A 20,535-nucleotide genomic window follows, 5' to 3' on the forward strand; every position below is an offset into this window, starting at 1 on the left:
GCTGTATGGTTATAGTGTGAATATGGAGGGCAGGGAAGCAGGAAATGGTACTGGAGAGAATACAGGGATTAGACTAAAGAGTTTGAACTTTATCCCCAAAACAGTGGGGAGTTGTTTGAGGAATTTTAAACAAGAAAATGTCATAATCAGATTTGCGTATAGAAAGATTTTTCATTCTTAACATGAAATTTTGAACTCCTCAATATCTGTATTTTGTTATGTTTGATGGCTAAGTTTCACCTAAATGACTGAGTTTTAAATTCTTACCATGGAATGCTATGCATTTCAGTGATAAGCATTTTTTTAAAAGAATCCTAAATTTCTCATTGTGTATTTGGCCTGCCTCTTGGCTGCTCTTATGTGCCAGAACAGCCTGCAGTTCTCTCATTCTCAGATATTGTTCAATATAGTCTAGATCCCTTAGGTCCAAGTTTCCCAAGCTGTGTTCTTACTGGCTGATTGGAGAATGCCTGATGGCAAGATGTTTCAGGAGCCATCGTTCTCCCTGTTGCCACTGCCTTCTCAGATTTGTAGGAGCTGTAGATACTGAGGAGGGCAGGATCAAACTTATGTTTGGATTTTTTTTTTTCCTGCTACAAGCCGTTACACATGATGTTCTCTACCAGAAATGCTCTCCCCTTACCCACAACACATGCATTCTAAATCCAGCTTAGCCTTCAAGTTATTTGCTGAGAGAGGTCTTCCTTGACCCTCTAATGTGAAATTATAGCCCCTTGTTTGCCTGCGTATGGCAGCCCTACTCTCTTACTTACTCTCTCCTCTACTGGACTATAACCTCCGTGAGAATAGGGGTCATGTCCAGTTTGTTCACTTTATCCCCAGCGTCTGGCTCAGTTATGGCCGGTGGTGACCTGTAAGTAGATATTACTGAATGGGTTGAAGGGCCTGCCTATAAAGGTAGCTCTTTTTGCCCCCGAGGTGTAAGAGAAAGTAAATTCAAGCCCTAGATGTTTAAATCCTAAAAATTTGAGTCTGAGCTGTAGTTAGATTCATGAGTGGGTATTATAAGAGCCCGAGTTTCAGCAATATAGGTTTAGCACACTGACACTACATTGCCTATTAATTTTTTTTTTCTTTTCTTTTTTTTTTTTTTTTTTTTTTTTTGCCACACCACGCAGCTTGTGGGATCTTAGTTCCCCTGCAATGGAAGCATGTAGTCCTAAACACTGGACAGGGAATTCCCATTGCCTATTAATTCGTGTTTAGAAATGTTTTCAAGATTTTTAAATTAAACAGCTACTGCTGTAGCATGGTTGTTAAAAGCACAGGTTCTGGAGTTCAGACTGTGTGGGCTTCAACACTCAAAAACTGTGTGGTCTTGGACAAATTGTCTAACTGACCTGAACTTCATTATCTTTAGCTGTAAAATGAGACTGAATCCTTTGGGGATTTTTGTGTGAGAATTAAATGAGATGTTTGTAAAGCATGTGATCTGCTACTTGACACTATAGTTGGCCCTTCGTATCCGGGTTTCGCAATATGGATTCAACCAACCAGTTGTGCAAAGATAATTAATTTCCACTTACCATCCCTTGCTTGTTAGAAAATCCAAGATTTCCTTCTTTCTCAATTTCAGTGAGAACATAGTATGTTTATTTTGCTTAATTACAGATTAACATGTTTACTAAGGGGCTTTTTTTTTTCTGGACATTCCTGTGTGCAAATGTTTAATGCTACTATGATTTTATGACACAAATTATTGACTATTATCTCTATAGTTCCACCGTGTCTCTTGGGATATATGAAATGGAAAAAGTTCTAGGAAATTGTTTTTTAACGTATCCAGTTCACCGTAGTATTTCTCAAACTCCTTCCTAGTTCTCAGAGTTATATACAGCTTTGGTTTGGACTAGAATTAGTATATATCAAAGTGCTTCAGAATCTCACAAGTGAAAGCTGTCACTTGATTGTCACCTCTCAATCAGCTTAGCTCCCTCTGTATTAACAAATGCTGGCAGGCAGTTCTGAGCCTATATTTCTTTTGCTTCAGCTTCCTTGATTTTTCTCAAAGCTCTACTGCAAAAAAAAAAAAAAAGCAAAAGCCTTCTATTCCTGCTTAGGCATCTACTTATCTTTTTTCTCTTCTCAATCCTATTCTCACTGCCCCCCCCCTTTTTTTCCTAATTATATCCAAGAGAAGTGACTTGAAATCCCTGCATACTCAAAACTGAAATTCTTGTGATTGAGGAAACAGTATACAGAAATAAGTTCAAATATGCTAGAAATTGTGTGTTACAATGTGACAAGTACAATAACAGGAGCATGTACAAAATACAGGGAATAGTTTATTGTCTTAGTTACAGGGAAATATGTTTTAAAGACATGATATTTGAAAAAAAGGAGTTGAGCAATTTACTTAGGTACAGATTGGGTAGTTGGTATGAAATCAGATCCCTGACTAACAAATGCATTAAATTTTGATGTAGTCATTGAATTTAGGACATACTATGTATAAAGTCTATGCTAAGTCCTATATGAGAAGCATAAATAATCAAGATTTGCTCATAAGGTAAAATCCAATGAATGGGGCTAGGTAGTTTTGTTATTCACCAACTTTTATATCCATCTATGGCCTAATAGCACTTTGTGGATAGTTGTTCAATATCACATCAGTGGTAAGTGGTAGAATCAGAACTTGAACCCGTGTCTTCTAACTCCATAGCCTGGGCTTTCTACTTCTTTTTTTTTAAATTTAGTTTTAATTTCTATCAATGTTTTATATGCCCATAATTTTAAAAGTGATGTAATTCTCCAAGGTATATTATAATAAATAGCAACCCCCATCTTGTCTCTCCTCACCTCACTCAGAGGCAGCCACTTTCAACATTTTTAGCTAATTTTTTTTTCACATTTAACCCCTCAAATAACATGCTTTTGTTTGTTATGTCTTGATGTTTTTAGTTTTTGGAATTATCTATTTACTTCCCACTATGAAAGTGAAAGATTTAGTTCTATTTTACCACACCTTCTGCCCCCACCACACATATGCAAACTTCCAGTCTCCTCAGCTTCCTAATATAGTTACTTACATTGTAGTGTTGATTAACTGAATATTTAATGTTTACATTATTTTGAATGTATAAATGGTATTCACAGCTGAACCTGTAGTGTGTCGTTACTTTTCTCTTTCTTCCTTTTATTTTCCTACAAATTGTCTCGTTTTTTCATTTGCTTTGTTTTCTATGTATTTATTACTAATTCAGCCTTAACCCCAGTTGTGTGAATTTCCTCTCATTACTTTCCAACACACTGTTTCCCTCAATTTCAAATTCTTAAAGATCTCTCTCCTAGATTCTGGACTAGTTGCTCTGCTGTGTAACTGTCATTTTAGGTTCACCCTTCACTCTCATATCTTGAACCTCATATTTTCCTCTTTCTTAGCTTATATCCACTTTTTTTGCTGGGGGCGGCTGGGTATAAACTTCCCTTGGAAATCCTGTCCCCTCAAAAATTTGAAAGTATTATTTCACTATCTTTTAGCTTTTCTATTAAATCCAACACCATTGTGATTCTTGATTCTTTTTGTGAGACCATTTTTTTTCCTTTCTAGAAGCTTATAGGATCTTATTATTTCTAAACTTCTAAAATTTCACATTGATATGCCTTAGTACAGTTTAATGTCATCTCCTGTGTTGGATGCTAATGGGCCTTTCAATCTGAAAATTCAAGTCCTCAGTTCTAAAAATTTTTTCTCAGATTAATTACGTTTAAAAAAATTAAGTGAACTTTTATTAATACATTTCATGTTCTCTTAGACTGTAATTCTCTATTTTGTTTGCCTGTTTTATTTTCAGTGAGGTATAGTTGGTTTACAATATTATATAAGTTTCAAGCATACAACATGGTGATTCACAATTTTTAAAGATTATACTCCATTTATAGTTATTTTAAAATATTGGCTATATTCCATGTGCTGTACAATATATCCTTTCAGCTTACTTATTTTATACATAGTTCTTCGTACTTCTTAATCCCTACCCCTATCTTGCCCCTCCACCTTCCCTCTCCCCACGGGTAACCACTAGTTTGTTGTCTATATCTGTTAGTCTATTTCTTTTTTGTTATATTTTCTTTTTTGTTTTATTTTTTAAGTTCCACATGTAAGTGGTAACATACAGTGTTTGTCTTTCTCATCTGACTTATTTCACTAAGTAAGCATAATACCTTCCAGGTCCCTCCATGTTGTTACAAATGGCAAAATTTTCATTCTCTTTTGTGGTTGATTAGTATTCCATTGTGTGTGTGTGTGCATATATATATATATATATGTATGTGTATATATATATATATATATATATATACTACATCTTCTTTATTTATTCATTTGATGGACACTTAGGTTGCTTCCGTATCTTAGCTGTTATAAGTAATACTGCTATGAACATTGGGCTGCATGTATCTTTCCAGAAATGCAAATCAAAACCACAATAAGATGTTACCTCACATCTATCAGAATGGCTGTCATCACAAATTACAAGCGTTGGCAAGGCTATGAAGAAAGGGGAAACTTTGTACACTGCTGGTGGGAATGTAAACTGGTACAGCCACTGTGGAAAACAGCATGGAGGTTCCTCAGAAAGCTAAAAGTAGAACTACCATATGATTCAGCAGTTCCACTCCTGGGTATATATCCAAAGAAAATGAAAATACTAATCTTTTTTTTTTTTTAACCCACCACTCAACTCAAACTTTAAAACGTCTACCAATGGGATCTTACCCCCTCCCAACTCACTACTGTCCCCATCTAAGGTAATTATCAACACCTTACTGAATCTTATTTATCTTTTTTTTGGCTTTCCTTTATCTCAGCTTTATGTATTCTAAAAATATATATTGATATATATGTAATTTAAAATTTTTATTTATTTATTTTTGGCTGCATTGGGTCCCTGTGGCTGTGTGCAGGCTTTCTCTAGTTGTGGCAAGCAGGGGCTACTCTTCGTTGTGGTGCACGGACTTCTGATTGCAGTGGTTTCTCTTGTTGCAGAGCACGAGCTCTAGGCACGCAGGCTTTAGTATTTGTGGCACGCCAGCTCAGTAGTTGTGGCTCACGGGCTCTAGAGCACAGGCTCAGTAGCTGTGGCGCACGGGCTTGGTTGCTCTGTGGCATGTGGGATCTTCCCGGATCAGGGATTGAACTTGTGTCCCCTGCACTGGCAGGTGGATTCTTAACCACTGTGCCACCAGGGAAGTCCTGATATATTTTTTATTTGCTTCTAATTTTATTTAGAAAGATAGCATGATGGATGTAATCTAGTGGGACTTACTTTTTCCAATATTATATTACAGGCAGCTACAGTTTCTTCATTTTGAGTGCTATACAAAATTGCACTGTATAAGTACACTGCAGTTTATTTATTCACTTTTCAAGCAATGGGGGTTTAGATTGATTCCAAATTTTTGCTATTGTCACCAGTGCTGTTATGAACATTTATGTACATATTGTTTAATGGGCACATGTAAGAGTTTCTTAATAGAATTGCTGGGTCATAGAATATATGAATGTTCAATTTTGGGGGTAATGGTAAACAGTTTTACTCTTTTCCAAAGTGGTTATATCAGTTTCCCCAACTACCAGAGATTTAAAAGAATTCATTGCTCCATCTACTCTCCAGCACTCGGCGTTGTCAGATTCTTTGCGTCAGTTGAGCAGAAGTAAAATGGTATCTTATCTCATTGTGATCTTTGTGTACATTCCCTTGGTCTCTCGAGGTTGAACATTTGTTCACTGGTCATATTTATTTTCTCTTCTGTGAAATGCCTGTTTATATATTTTGCCTAGTTTTCAAAGAGTTATTTGCACTTTTCTTACTGATTTGTTTCTTACCACTCATTTGTCAGTTGGATATACTGCAAATAGAGTTTCCCAAAAGAAAATGGGAAAACTTTTCTCACTTTTTTTTTTTTTTTTTTTTTTTTTTTTTGCGGTACGCGGGCCTCTCACTGTTGTGGCCTCTCCCGTGTGGAGCACAGGCTCCGGATGCGCAGGCTCAGCAGCCATGGCTCACGGGCCAAGCCGCTCTGCGGCATGTGGGATCTTCCCGGACCGGGGCACGAACACACGTCCCCTGCACTGGCAGACGGACTCCCAACCACTGTGCCACCAGGGAAGCCCCTCTCACTTTCTTTAAAACGTCTTATGAACAAAAATTCTTAACCTTAATATAATCAAATTTACCAAAATTTTAAAAGCATCTTTTGTGTCTTGAACTCCTTACTGCAAGTTCTGAACAATGTTAACTTATATTTTCTTTTTTCTTTATTTTTACTTATTTTTGGCTGCATTGGGTCTTTGTTGTGGTGCACGGGCTTCTCATTGCGGTGGCTTCTCTTGTTGCAGAGCATGGGCTCTAGGTGCGCAGGCTTCAGTAGTTGTGGCACGTGGACTCAGTAATTGTGGCTTGTGGGCTCTAGAGCGCAGGCCTCCATAGTTGTGGCATATGGGCTTAGTTGCTCCGCAGCATGTGGGATCTTCCCGGACCAGGGCTCGAACCCATGTCCCCTGCATTGGCAGGTGGATTCTTAACCACTGTGCCACCAGGTAAGTCCTTAACATATTTTCTAATAAGAATTTTAAAGATTTATGCTTGACACATAATTTCTTGATCCAAATAGAATTGTGCCTTGTATATGGTGTGAGGTTGGCATCCAGTTTAATCTTCTTTTCCATATAGATGTCTCTTTTTCCTTCCTCCATTTATTAAATAGACTCTCCTTTCTCCAAGGAGAAAGGCTGAGACTCTTCTAGCGACACATAAGTTATGAACGTATGTAACCTAATCACAAAAGTAACATCTGATTACTTTTGCCACTTTTTGTTGGTAGAAGCAAGTAGCCAGGCCAGCCCATACTCAAGGGGAGGGAATACAGAAGGGTTGCATGCCAGGAAGCAGTTATCATTCTTAGAGCCAGCCTGCCACAGCTGAACTCACTAGTATGTCTAGGACCTTAGCTGTGACAGCTGAGTTTCTCTTTCCATTTAGTCTCTTATTATACAGGAGGCTAGCCCAGACTTGTTCACATGGCAGCAGCAGCAGCAGGTTCTAAGAGAATAAGAAAGAAGCTACAAGGTCTCTTGAGGCCTAAACTCAGAACTCACACCGTGTCACTTCCTCTGCACTCGTGTTAGTCAAAGCTAGTCGCTAGGCCAGCCTAGATATAAAGGATAGGGAACTAACCTTACTAACCTTACTTCTTTTTTTTTTCCTGTGGACACTTTTTTTTTCTTCAAATTTTTTTGTTGTGGTAAAAAACACATAACATAAAATTTACCATCTCGGGCTTCCCTGGTGGCGCAGTGGTTGAGAATCTGCCTGCTAATGCAGGGGACACGGGTTCGAGCCCTGGTCTGGGAAGATCCCACATGCTGCGGAGCAACTAGGCCCATGAGCCACAACTACTGAGCCTGCGTGTCTGGAGCCTGTGCTCCACAACAAGAGAGGCCGTGATAGTGAGAGGCCTGCGCACTGCGATGAAGAGTGGCCCCCGCTTGCCACAACTAGAGTAAGCCCTCACACAGAAACGAAGACCCAACACAGCAAAAAAAAAAAAAAAAAAAAAAAAAAAAAAAATTTACCATCTCTTTTTAAACATAGTTCAGTGGTAATAAATACATTTATAATTTTGTGCACCCATCTCCATAACTCTTCTCATCTTGTAAAACTGAAACTTTATAACCATTAAATATAAATCCCCATTTCCCCCTCCTCCCAGCCCCTGGCAAATACCATCTGTTTTCTGTCTGTATGATTTTGGCTACTTTCAGTACCTTATATAAGTAGAATCATACAGTATTTGTCTTTCTGTCACTGGTTTGTTTCACTTAGTATAGTGTCCTCAAGGTTTACCTATGTTGTAGTGTATTTCAGGATTTCCTTCCTTTTTAAGGCTGAATAATATTCTTATGTGTATATACCATATTTTGCTTATCTATTTAATTCATAGATGGACATTTGGGTTGCTTCTACATTTTAGCTATTTTGAGTAATGTTGCTAAGGACATGGGTGTAAAAATATCTTGTCAAGACCTTGCTTTCAATTATTTTGGTTATATACCCAGAAGTGGAATTGTTGGATCATATGGTAATTCTGTTTTTAATTTTTTGAGGAACCACCATACTGTTTTCCACAGTGGCTACCATCTTACATTCTTGACCCTATATCTTGATGGGCAAAGCTACAACAAATTTGTAACCCTTTTAAATCTACTACATAGACTGTTAGTTTTGATTTGCTAATGTTTTGTTTTGCCTGTAATTTTCCTTTGTCATATCTTTGTCTGGTTTTAGCATCAGAATCATGCTGGCCTCATAAAATGAGATGGAATTCCCCACTCCAAACATAATGCCTGTCACTGGGGTGGTGCACAAATATATTTATTAGTTGAATGAATGAATGAATAAGTAAATGACTGTAGAGGAGACAGAGAAGTAAAAAACAACTGGAAAAATATATGAATAGTTGATTATGACAGAATTTTTAAAGATGGAAGTTCATAGTTTTGACTGCCTTCTTAACCTTATTTGTATAATCTTTCTCTTAGGATGGACATTCTAATGTTCTTGCTCTGCTTCCCAAGTGACCAGGGCTTGAAACCATGCCTCCTGCATTGGCAGGCGGATTCTTAACCACTGCACCACCAGGGAAGTCCCCTACTTGTTTAGTTTTGACAAATAAAAATTCTGTATTTAAGGTATACAACATGATGTTTTGACATCATATGTAGATGTTGTGAAATGATGACCACAATCAAACTAATTAACATATCCATCACCTCCTTAACTTTTAATTTTTGACACAATTTTACATTTACAGAAGGTTACAGGAGTAGTATAAAGATCGCAGATATCCTTTACCCAGATTCCCCAAATGTTAACATTTGCTCTAGTATTCTCCCGCTTTCCCTCTTATAATATATATTCAATGTATATCTAATGAATATACAATATATTATATATGTAATTATTATTTTTCTGAGCTATTTATGAGGATAAATTGCAGATATGATTCCCTTTGCCTTTAATACATCAATGTGTATCTTTCCCCCACACCCCACAGTCTCTTAAAACAGAAAATTACATTGGTACCATACTTTAATCTACAGACTTTATTCAGGCTTCACCAGTTAACCTAATAATATCCTTTAGAGCAATACAAAAAAATTTTGACTGCCCATGTTTTAAACATTGTGGTGAGTATGTGTTCCATAGCACTCACTCCTGTATTTGGTTCTAAAAACAATGTGAGCAGGTGCCCTCTCCCCTGACTTAGTCATACAGGTGGGGCAAACGGCTTTGTTTGATTTTCCTTTTTTGTGTGTGATTCAGTGGAGGAGCGTGACTTCATTGGAGTGGACAGCACCGGAAAGAGGCTGCTCTTCATGGCTAATGAAGCAGACTTGGATGAGGAGCTGGTCATTAAGGGATCCGTCCTGCAGAAGTAAGCCCTGGGGTTTTTCTTTTGGGCAATTCTCCTTGTCTTAAAACAAAATAAAACCACCCAGTGGATGGGAAAGAGGGAATGAAAACTAGATTAAACAGTGTGAAATTGACAAAAGTATGTGAATGTTTTCCCATGAGATAGGATGGAGGCTTTTCTTCACCACACAAGCTTAGCTTTTCCCTGTGTCTTTTCCTGCCAAGGTAGAATCAAATCCTGCATAGGAGCGGGGCAGAGCAGCTGTGGAGAGAACAGGAAACCGGACTGTCTTTCCGACAGTGTTATAGAACTTCCTTTTTTTTTTTTTTTTTTTTTTTTTTTTTTTTGTGGTATGCGGGCCTCTCACTGTTGTGGCCTCTCCCGTTGCGGAGCACAGGCTCCGGACGCGCAGGCTCAGCAGCCATGGCTCACGGGCCCAGCCGCTCCGCGGCATATGGGATCCTCCCAGACCGGGGCACGAACCCGTATCCCCTGCATCGGCAGGCGGACTCTCAACCACTGCGCCACCAGGGAGGCCCTTTTTTTTTTTTTTAATTGTGATAAACACACAACATAAAATTTACCACCTTAACCATATTTAAGTGTACAGTTCAGTAGTGTTAAAAGTATGTTGACATTGTTGTTAAGCAGATCTCCAGAACTTTTTCATCTTGCAAACCTGAAGCTCTGTATCCATTAAACAACAACTCTCCCTTATCTGCTCTCCCCAGGCCCTGGTGACCACCATTTGACTTTCTGTTTTTCTGAATTTGACTACTTGAAGTACCATTTATAAGTGGAATCATGCACTATTTGTCTTTTTGTCACTGGCTTATTTCACTTAATTAGTATAATATCCTCAAGGTTTATCCACATTGTAGCATGTGTCAGAATTTTCTTCCTTTTAAGGCTGCATAAATTCCATTGTGTGTATACACCACATTTTCTCTATCTGTTCATCTATCAATGGACGTTTGGGTTGCTTCCACCTCTTGGCTATTGTGAATAATGCTGCAGTGAACACGGATGTGCAGATATCCCTTTGAGATCCTGCTTTGAATTCTTCTGGATATATATCCAGAGGTGGGATTGCTGGATAATTTGATAGTTCCTTTTTTTTTTTTTGAGGAACCTCCATACTGTTTTCCATTTTACAATCACACCAACCATGATGAGGATATAATTTCTTCATATCCTCATCAAAGCTTGTTATTTTCTATATTTTTGATAGTAGCCATCCTAATGGCTGCACCTAGGCAACCTCGTCACATTTTCTTCAATCAGCATTTTATTGACTGCTTGCTCAGAAGCCACTATACTCAGAGCTTTACTGCCTGATGCCAATACATAGGAATGCTTAATAAATGTTTGGAGCCTGGATGAAATGAATGTAAGAGGAGTAAATTGGGAAAGAAAAATGTCTTACTGGTTGGTGGGTTTTTTCCTGTTTGTTTGTTTGTTTGTTTGTTTTGCTATCCAGCACAACAGAGGTAGGAGACATATTTCAGAGTATATATTTTAATGAAAATGAAATTAAACTCTAGGTTCAGTTGGCCCAATTACCCCTATGGATAAGAGTTCTATATTAGAGCCTTACATAGAAACACTTGTGGATTAAAGTGGATGCTTCAGATTGCATCACAGAGCTTCCTACTACTAGTTTCTAATTAAATGTGAAAAATAAATTAATTTTAAAAATGGCAGAAATTTCAACAGTAGCAAACACAGTAAGATAATCAAACATAATAAAGCTTAAAAATTGGTGGCCAAGGAAAGAAACAAGATTCTGGTGAGGAACAGAAAGGAATAACACTAGGCTCCCAACTCCACCCTATCACCACTCCCCAGAAGCCATACTGATGTGTTAATGAAACCCTGCAAATTCTCACTAATAGCTCTAGATCTGGAAAGAAGCAAACTGAGTACATATCTGTACACTTATCTTCTTCTGACTGAGAAGCAATGGGAACAACTGCTGGGGAGTAAATGATGCAGCAGGGAAAATGAACAATGAGGTTGACTCTTTAACAGAAACAAAAGATCTAATCCTAAGAAAATGAATAGGTGAAATAATATGAAGCTGGAGACTGTCCTTCCATAGGAATGGGGTAACCCCTTACGTATGTGGAATGAAACAAGAATATTTAACAGAATCTCAGGAAAGAGAAATAATTGGACAACGACTCTACAGTACCTTGGTGAGTTCCCTATACCCTTTCCATCCCTCCCACTCACATCATTCCCTGAAGCCATAGAAAAGTACACAGAACACAAAATAACCAGCACTCACATGGTAGCCAGTCTCAGATACATGAGGATGAGAGATAAGAATTCATCTATAATATATCAAAATAAATAAAACAATCATGAACAAGACCAAAAGAATCAGTGTGTCAACTGTGCAAATGTATAGCAAAAATGAAAGCAAGAAAAATGCCCTGCAAAAAAACAAAAACCTGCCCTGAGAAAAACATAACTCAATGAATAGAAAGAATTTCCTTACAAATATACAATTCTACCACTGCAAAACAACTCAGTAGAATATGAATTTCATAAATAAGAGTTCAGTGATGAGATGATAAAACAACAAAATGAGATAAAAGAAGATATTATAGAACTAAGAAAATAAATTGAGGACCAAATAACTTAATTACAGAATTAATTAATTAATTAATTTAAAAATAGCAAAGAGAATTGACACCACTGAAAATCAAATTATATACATAGAGGAAAAGTTTAAGATATTCAGTAATTTAGATGAAAATAATTGAAATTAGAATCTAACAGAAATCAAAGAAAAAGATGAATCAGTATAGTTAACGTCTCTGAAATAGAGAGCTGAACATGTGACCAAAAGATGCATTCAAAGATATAAGGGATTCTTGGTAAAGTAATTTAATTTAAGGATTTTAATATAAAGTTGTAAGGACTGGGTAAATATGACTTCTGAAACCCCACTAAGACAACAGTAAAGGGATTTTAGAAGGGTGTAAATCCAGAAGGCTAAAGAAAATGAAAAAGGAAATAGCAACACCAGAAATTAGGAAGCAGAAAACCAGGACAATTTAGCATACCTGAGAAAGCTGAATGCTAAGCCAGAAGTGGGGAAAGGAAAGCTGAGATGCAAGCTGATTTGCACCATAAAACGCTCAAAAGAGTTAAAAACTGATTTGCACTATAAAACTCTCAAAAGAGACTGGCTACCATGTGAGTGCTGGTTATTTTGTGTTCTGTGTACTTTTACTATGTTCTGTGTACTTTTCTATGGCTTCAGGGAATGATGTGAGTGGGAGGGATGGAAAGGGTATAGGGAACTCACCAAGGTACTGTAGAGTCATTGTCCAATTATTTCTCTTTCCTGAGATTCTGTTAAATATTCTTGTTTCATTCCACATACGTAAGGGGTTACCCCATTCCTATGGAAGGACAGTCTCCAGCTTCATATTATTTCACCAAGTACATCAAGTAGTGAAGCTAAAAACAGGATTACTTCAAAGTTTGTCTAAAAAGTAGATCCTTAGATTTCCTCCCCCAGACCTCACAACTCTAGTAAGAGACTGGAGATTTATTCTTAGAAGAGGGTAAAATAGAGGATCTCTGGATTGGGGCACCAGGCATAGATGAGGTTGGAGGTACCATGTGGAAAGTGGGGGTTAAGTGAATGTGTGTTCTGAGGTCCTCAGCTTCCTTCTTCCACTTGGCTCCTAAATACTAGCAGCCAGGCTTACACATGTCAAACAAGCACATTAGAAGATTCTCCTCTGTGGTAGCAGAGTCCAAAAGGAGAGACCTAAAGATATAGTCATCAGGGAGTTCCCAGCAGATAATATACTTCTTGGATCTAACTACATTGAATTTCAAAGTTGACAAAGTCCACCACATGTTCAGTGCTCCCAATCACATATTTATTGTGCCAGTCTTAGAAGTTGGACCCCAAAAAAGCAAGGATTACCAGATTTAGAGGCCGGAACAAATAAACAGGTGGGGAAAAAAAACAATAATAGGAAAAAAATCAACTTGAAGGAAACAGAAATTATGCAGAGAGAAAAAAACTTCAAAAAGGTAACATTTATTATTCATATTTGAGCATCTGAGTGCCACTGTTATAGGAGCTAGGGACACAGCAGTGAACAAAGCACACTAAAATCCTTGCCCTCATTGAGAGATGAGAGAATATTGCATTCATGAACCCAAAAGCAGGATGCTATATTTAAAAAGGAACATTTAGAGAACACGTAGTGCTGATATTAAAATGAAAAATTTAATAGAAAAGTTAGGAAATTTTTTTGGAAGAATTTTTCACCAAGCAGAATAAAACAACAAATTGATGGAAAATAGAGAAATGATAAGAAGATTAAAGGAGCAGCCAAGGAGGTCCAATATTTGAATATTAGGAGTTCCAGAAGGAAAAAACAGAGAAAATGAAGAGGGAAGAAATCATCAGTGAACTGTTACAAAAACACTTCTCAGAATGAAAGAAGCTGGGTTTCTAGACTGAAAGGAAAGTGTGCAGCAAAATGCATGAAAAGAAACATAGCAAGTTATCACTGTGAAATGTTATAACCCTGATACCAAAGAGAAAACCCTGCAAGCTTCCAGAGAAGAGGGGGGATATCATATATAAAGGAATTAAAATACCTTTCAATTTCTTAACAGCAACACTAGAAACTATAAAATAAGGGAAGAATGCTTTCAGAATTCTTAAATCTATATCTAGTCAAACTATCAAGTATGAGAGTAGAGTAAGAACCTTTCAGGCATTTGCTTTCCATGCATCTGTTTTAGGAAGCTACAAGAGGATATAGAACACCAAAACCCTGGCATACACTTAGAAAGAGAAAGACATAGGATATAGGAAAAAGAATCCCTAGGATAATAATGAAGGGAGATTCCAGGATAACACCTGTGTATCTGGGATAGATGGCAACCAGACCAGATTGGAATAGGTCAGAAAGATTTGAGAAAATTTTCTTCAAAATGTTCATAATTCTTCTGATGAAAATGATAGAATACTTGATGTGCGTCAACATTTTGAAAGGAGTTTTGAGCACTTAGTTTGGAGTTGAATTATTGATAAGTATCTAGAAAACTAAGAAATGAAAAGACAAGTAATGCCAAGGCAAACAATAAAAATGTGCAGGAGGGACTTCCCTGGCGGTCCAGTGGTTAGGACTCCGAGCTTCCACTGCAGGGGACACAGGTTCAATCATCCCTGGTCGGGGAACTAAGATCCTGCAAGCTGCGTGGCGCAGCGAAAATTAAAAAGAAAAGAAAAGAAAAGAAAAATGTTCAGGAACAAAAAAACATTAGTTGCTAAATGGCTCGGGTGTAACTAATGTTATATATGCATAATAATGTAATCACTGACTAGCCAAAATTATGATATAATTACTTTGGAATAATGGGAGGGAAGGTTAGTCTGTTGGAAGTATGAGGGAAGAAAAGAGAGATAAACTTCCTCTTTCATAGTTAATAGCTAATACCTAAAGCTGAAGTCATAATAACTTAAACATTGATTATTAAGCTAACCAAAATAATGAAACAATTATATTAGAAAGATAGAGAATACAAGAAGTACAGGTGTATGTAGTGGGGACAGGCTGGTGATGAAAGGAAGCTAAATCCTCATCTTCCATAGTGGTAAATCAACAGATAATATCTGAATTGGAAAACCAAGAAATATCAATATTAGAATGTTATTAGAAATATGAGTAGAGGGCTTCCTTGGTGGCGCAGTGGTGGAGAGTCCGCCTGCCGATGCAGGGGACGCGGGTTCGTGCCCCGGCCTGGGAGGATCCCACATGCCGCGGAGTGGCTAGGCCCGTGAGCCATGGCCGCTGAGCCTGCGCGTCCGGAGCCTGTGCTCCGCAATGGGAGAGGCCACAACAGTGAGAGGCCCGTGTACCACAAAAAAAAAAAAAAAGAAATATGAGTAGAAATACTAAATGGATTCACTAAAAGAATTGAAATGGTGTGCTTCTGGGGGACAGAAAATGGGAAAGAAAGGGAATGGAAGACTGAAATTTTTCATTGTAAACCTTGAGAGACTATTTACCTCTTTATGTGTATATTTAACTTAAATTTTAATTTTTTAATTAAAAATAAGATATAATAAAATTTTCTGAATCAAGTGAAAAATCTACAGATTTTGAGAGTATATTGTTATTGTGTTCTATGAAAATTTGGCCAGTTGTATCCTAGTAAACTTACTAAACTTATCCCTAGATAAAGAGCTCTTCAAGGGCTTCCCTGGTGGTGCAGTGGTTGAGAGTCCGCCTGCTGATGCAGGGGACACGGGTTCATGCCCCGGTCTGGGAAGATCCCACATGCCGCGGAGCAGCTGGGCCGGTGAGCCTGCACGTCCGGAGCCTGTGCTCCGCAACGGGAAGAGTTCTTCAAGCGTCCAGAGACAAAAAGCTAATCACTTACATGAGAGTAAAAATTAAGCTTATCCCCAAGCTCTTCACTACATTGCATACCAGAGGAACACAATCTGTATTTTCAGAAAAAGAAAGTGAAACACACGAATATTATTAATAATGAAGGTATCATTCAAATATAAAAGCAATAATGGGAAGACATTCTCAAACATGAAAGGAATCAAGAATGTGGCACCTATGAGTCCTTCTTGGGGGGGAAAATAAAACTTCTTGACAATGAAGGCAGCCAAGAATTCGATCAAAATAAAGAATTTAATGATAGAGAAGCCACAGTAGTCATAAAACAAATGGGATATTTATGTTAAAACAGAAACAAAAAAACAAATAAAACATCTCTGCTGAGACAGTAACAGTTAACTCTGGAAGGTGAAAGTATGGATGATGATTATTTTTTTCTTTGTACTTTTCTGTATTTTAAATTTTCCTCCAATTTTTTTTTTTTTTTTTTTTTTGCGGTACGTGGGCCTCTCACTGTTGTGGCCTCTCCCGTTGCAGAGCACAGGCTCCGGACGCGCAGGCTCAGCGGCCATGGCTCATGGGCCCAGCCGCTCCGCGGCATGTGGGATCCTCCCGGACCGGGGCACGAACCCGTGTCCCCTGCATAGGCAGGCAGACTCTCAACCACTGCGCCACCAGGGAAGCCCTCCAATTTAAAAAGTATTAAAAACAAGAAAAACATGTACTACCTTGGAGATTAAGCCTAAGGACCTAAAGTGAGGAGGATTCAGGGTCGTGTTATTTCTAAAGATACAGTCCAGTGAATGAAGACATTTCTGTACAGTAAGTCCCCTTCATATGAACCTTCAAGTTTCGAACTTTCAAAGATGTGAACGTGCATTCCATCAACGTCAGGCGTGAGTGAAGTTGCAGCTTGCCCTCTGTCTCCTGTTGCTGATGATCCTTCAGCTCCACCACCACCTCCTCTCCCTCCTCCAGTCAGTAACTTCTTGCCTGTTCACTCGATGCCAGCCCCTGTACACCAGCTGTTGTACTGCACTACTATACTTTTCAAGGTACTGTACTGTAAGATTTTAAAAGTTTTCTTTGTTTTTTGTGTTTGTTTTTTATGTATTATTTGTGTGAAAAGTATTATAAACCTGTTACAGTACAGTACTATATAGCCAATTGTGTTAGTTGGGTACCTAGGCTAACTTTGTTGGACTTGAACAAATTGGACTTATGAATTTGTCATCTTCATAAAAATGACAAATCTCTATGGTCTTGGAATGGAACTCATCCGCATGTAGGGGATTTACTGCATTTGACTTTGCTTTTGCTTTCGGGAAGTGGCGTTCCTGGTTTAGTAGGCATAGATGCCTGCTGGGGAGTATTGCAGCTGGGGAGAGTCTTTACTCTTGCTAAATTAAAACACTTTCTGCAGTGGACATGGCTAATGGCTTTTGTTGGATTGTTTCTTTCTTTCTTACCCGATTGCAAAAACAAACCTAACTGAACTCCAAACCTTTCTCTTCTGTGTTAATTTTGTTGTAATTTTAAAGATATATTTATAAATTCTTTGATACATTTCCTCTGAAGAAAACTCCCCTTGAGCATGAGCTGGACTTAGGAACTTGCTTGTAGTGAATAGAGTGTGGTAGAAGTGATGGGATGTCACTGCCAAAATTAGGTTATAAAAAGACTGCAGCTTCTGTCTTTGGTGCCCACTCATGCTCTCTTGCTGTCTCTTGAATCACTTACTCTGGGGAAGTCAGCTGCTGCATTATGACACAGCTCTAGGAAAAGGAAAGCTAGCTGCCATGTCATGAGGACATTCAGGTAGGCTATGGAGAAGCCATATGGTTAGGAACTGAGGACTGCCAGCAACCATGTGAATGAGCTTGGAAGCAGGTATTCTGAGACCTGTTAACAGCCATGTTGAAAGCAGGTTCTTCTCCAGTAGAGCCTTGAGATGACTGCAGTCCCGACCAACAGCTTGGCTGCAACCTCATGAGAGAACCTGAGTCAGAACCACCAAGCTAAACCACTCCCCAATTCCAGAAACTGTGAGATAACAAATGTTTATTATTTTAAGCCTCTGAGTTTGAGGTAATTTGTTATACAATTATAGATGACCAATAAAATCCTGAATCTCTAGGCTTTGAATCAAGAGGTTTCTTAGAAACAATGAAGTTGAAAGACACCTGGGGAGGAGGAGGTGTGTTCAAATAGGATATAGTTCCTTTCCTTTCAACCTCAGTTTGCTCCCCACATATCCTTGAAGTAGGGAACATCAGTGGCTGCATGTGGGATGCATCCTGCCTCAGCTGGATGCCTTTGCTGAGACCTTGGACAAACCACTAGTTCAATCCAAAACATAAGGACAATGGACAGTCATCCTATGGTCTAACTAAACTTCAAGGGGTTTTGTTGCTTAAATATTGTCAACAAATAGTCCTAATTTTTCTTTCTTGTGTTCCTAGAGAGAGAGAGAGAGAGAGAGAGAGAGAGAGAGAGAGAGAGAGAGAGAGGGAGCCCTGGGTTAGAAAAAATTCCTGAGAAGAAAAATTACCTCTTGGCCCATGGTGTCCATTGTTATAGTACCGAACGATAAACACTGAGATAAGCTGCCTAGGTCCCCCTTGAAGGAAGGACTCGTTACTTAGCAATAGGGAGTGTAGTCCACAGACAGCCTCTAGCTGTCACCAACTTCAGGATCTATCTCATCTGTACAGAATCACATTGGCTGAGGTCATGCCCTCGCTGGGGCAGCCTGCATCCTGTGACTGAATGAAGAAGAGGTGTAAAGCCTCGGCCATTCTGACAGGCAATACTTGCTTCAGAACTCTGCTGGATTGGCCAAGGCTTTGTAGAACCTACATCTCAGTTTTTCCTCCACCCAATCTTGCTTCCTCCCCTTCCTTACTCAGGTGTTGATCCCTTATAAACATCTTGCTCCCTGAATTCTGTCTCATCATCACTTCTAGAGAATCCAGTCTTCAACACACAGTAACATGGTTTTCCCTGTGGTTTGCCTTGCCTGATAAAGCAAACATTCTCATTCTTGGAGTGATCATTCTTTCAATTGTAGAATAAAACTCCCTGGATGTTTTTTTTTTTCTCCAAAAGCACACCTGTTGCACTGGCCTCTGCATGTATAAAAACTGTGATGAATGGTATCTAATAACATTTGTGCCTCTTATAACTCCTGACTGAGAATGTACCAAAAAATGTATATCCATTCAATTAGAGTCTTTCCAGCCACACATTCCTGTAAGCATTGATTTCTTGTCTGCCTTTCTCACAAGGCCAACAGTTCTCAACCCTGGGGAGCATATTTTAAAATGTTGATGTACCCTAGAAGTTCTTATTTAAATAGTCTGGCATAGGATGAGTGTTTTTTTGAAGTTCCTTGGGTGATTCTAATGTACCAATGTTGAAAACCATTGTACTAGACACTCCTTTCAATTTACCAGTTTGTGGCCCTATAGTGCTGCTCTATAAATATTTGATAAAGAGATAGTTATTTGGTTTATCAGTGTGCAAAGGAATTTTCCAGCTCCCTAGGAATAAATGGAAGTAGTGATGAAAGTGGGTCCGGCACCTGAAACTGCTGCTTGAAACTCTGATTCTCATTCTCCAGGGGCTACAGGTCATGTTCATAGTGGAAGGAGAGGGTTCCAGCTAATGGAGGCAACATCTGCCCAACACCATAGATATGTTCGCAGGACCAAATAAATCAAATGGCAGCCCACTAGTTTTGTGCTGTTGCAGTCAGGCCTAATATGTTGACATTTGAGCATTCAGGGTTGGGTGATTCTGGAGAACTAAATGACATATCAGTTAGAAAGTACTTAGCTGACTGTCTTCCTCTAATAAGGACCCTTGTAATTACATCGAGTCCACCAGGCCACCAGGATAATCTAGGATAATCCACCCATCTCAAGATCCTTAACTTAATCACATGCCTGAGCCCCACGTACTAATGCAAAACTCCCCCTTCCCCCTCCCCAGGCCTCTCTGGGTGCTGGGTCTCTGGGTCCTGTGGGCTCAGAGGCTCATATTCCACGTTCTGCTCCACCTGCCCCGTGTCCAGTTAAGGGCATTGCCTCCGCTGCCCCCAAGTCCCCAGCTCTCAGGATAATTAAGACCATGTAAGCTAGCAATGTTCAAACACATTTTTCTGTTTCCACGTTTTGCTACTCCGAGTGCAGGAGCAATCTAAGGCCTGACTCCAGGCTTTTGTTTTCCCTGTTTGTAAACAAATCAGTTTTCTTTGTGGTCCTGACAGGTCATTGGTTTGCAACACCTTCATGTGACAGAGTCAGGCAGGACCTCTGTAGGTTCAGATCACAATTTTACTGGAAGCAAAACCTGCGAAGTCTTCTTAAACAATGTATCACAAAGTCTTCCCCTCTGTGAACACAGGATATCTTTCCATTTATTTGTGTCTTCTGTATTTTGGTTTAGCAATACTTTGTAGTTTGTGGGAGATGGGATATCTCTGCAGATGGCAATATGGGGACAGAGGTACCATTGCTGGACACCAGGAGGTATCCATGGACAGAAGGAGGATGTGGAACTAAATGGAAGAGTATTTTCCATACTATGTGGGACGTGAGGCCTTAAGCAAAGTAAAGAGGAACAATGAATCTCCAGATATCGTGGAAGAAACTGGTCTGATTAATTTGACTGATTAAATTGTGCTTAATTTGTGATA

At 38.8% G+C, this 20,535-nt stretch overlaps 1 pseudogene across 1 annotated transcript in view; it reads left to right on the top strand.

Moving 5' to 3' along the window:
- The first annotated feature begins 466 nt into the window (after nt 1-466).
- The window catches only part of LOC307064171 (uncharacterized protein C2orf78-like), a 34,592-nt pseudogene continuing 14,523 nt past the window's right edge, over nt 467-20,535 (top strand). Inside the window, exons 1-2 of the transcript in view lie at nt 467-530; nt 9,348-9,459. The product of the transcript in view is annotated as an uncharacterized protein C2orf78-like (transcript). The remainder of the gene's footprint in view (nt 531-9,347; nt 9,460-20,535) is intronic.

The sequence above is a fragment of the Hyperoodon ampullatus genome, assembly GCF_949752795.1.
Source record: "Hyperoodon ampullatus genome assembly, chromosome: 15".
Taxonomy (NCBI): domain Eukaryota; kingdom Metazoa; phylum Chordata; class Mammalia; order Artiodactyla; family Ziphiidae; genus Hyperoodon; species Hyperoodon ampullatus.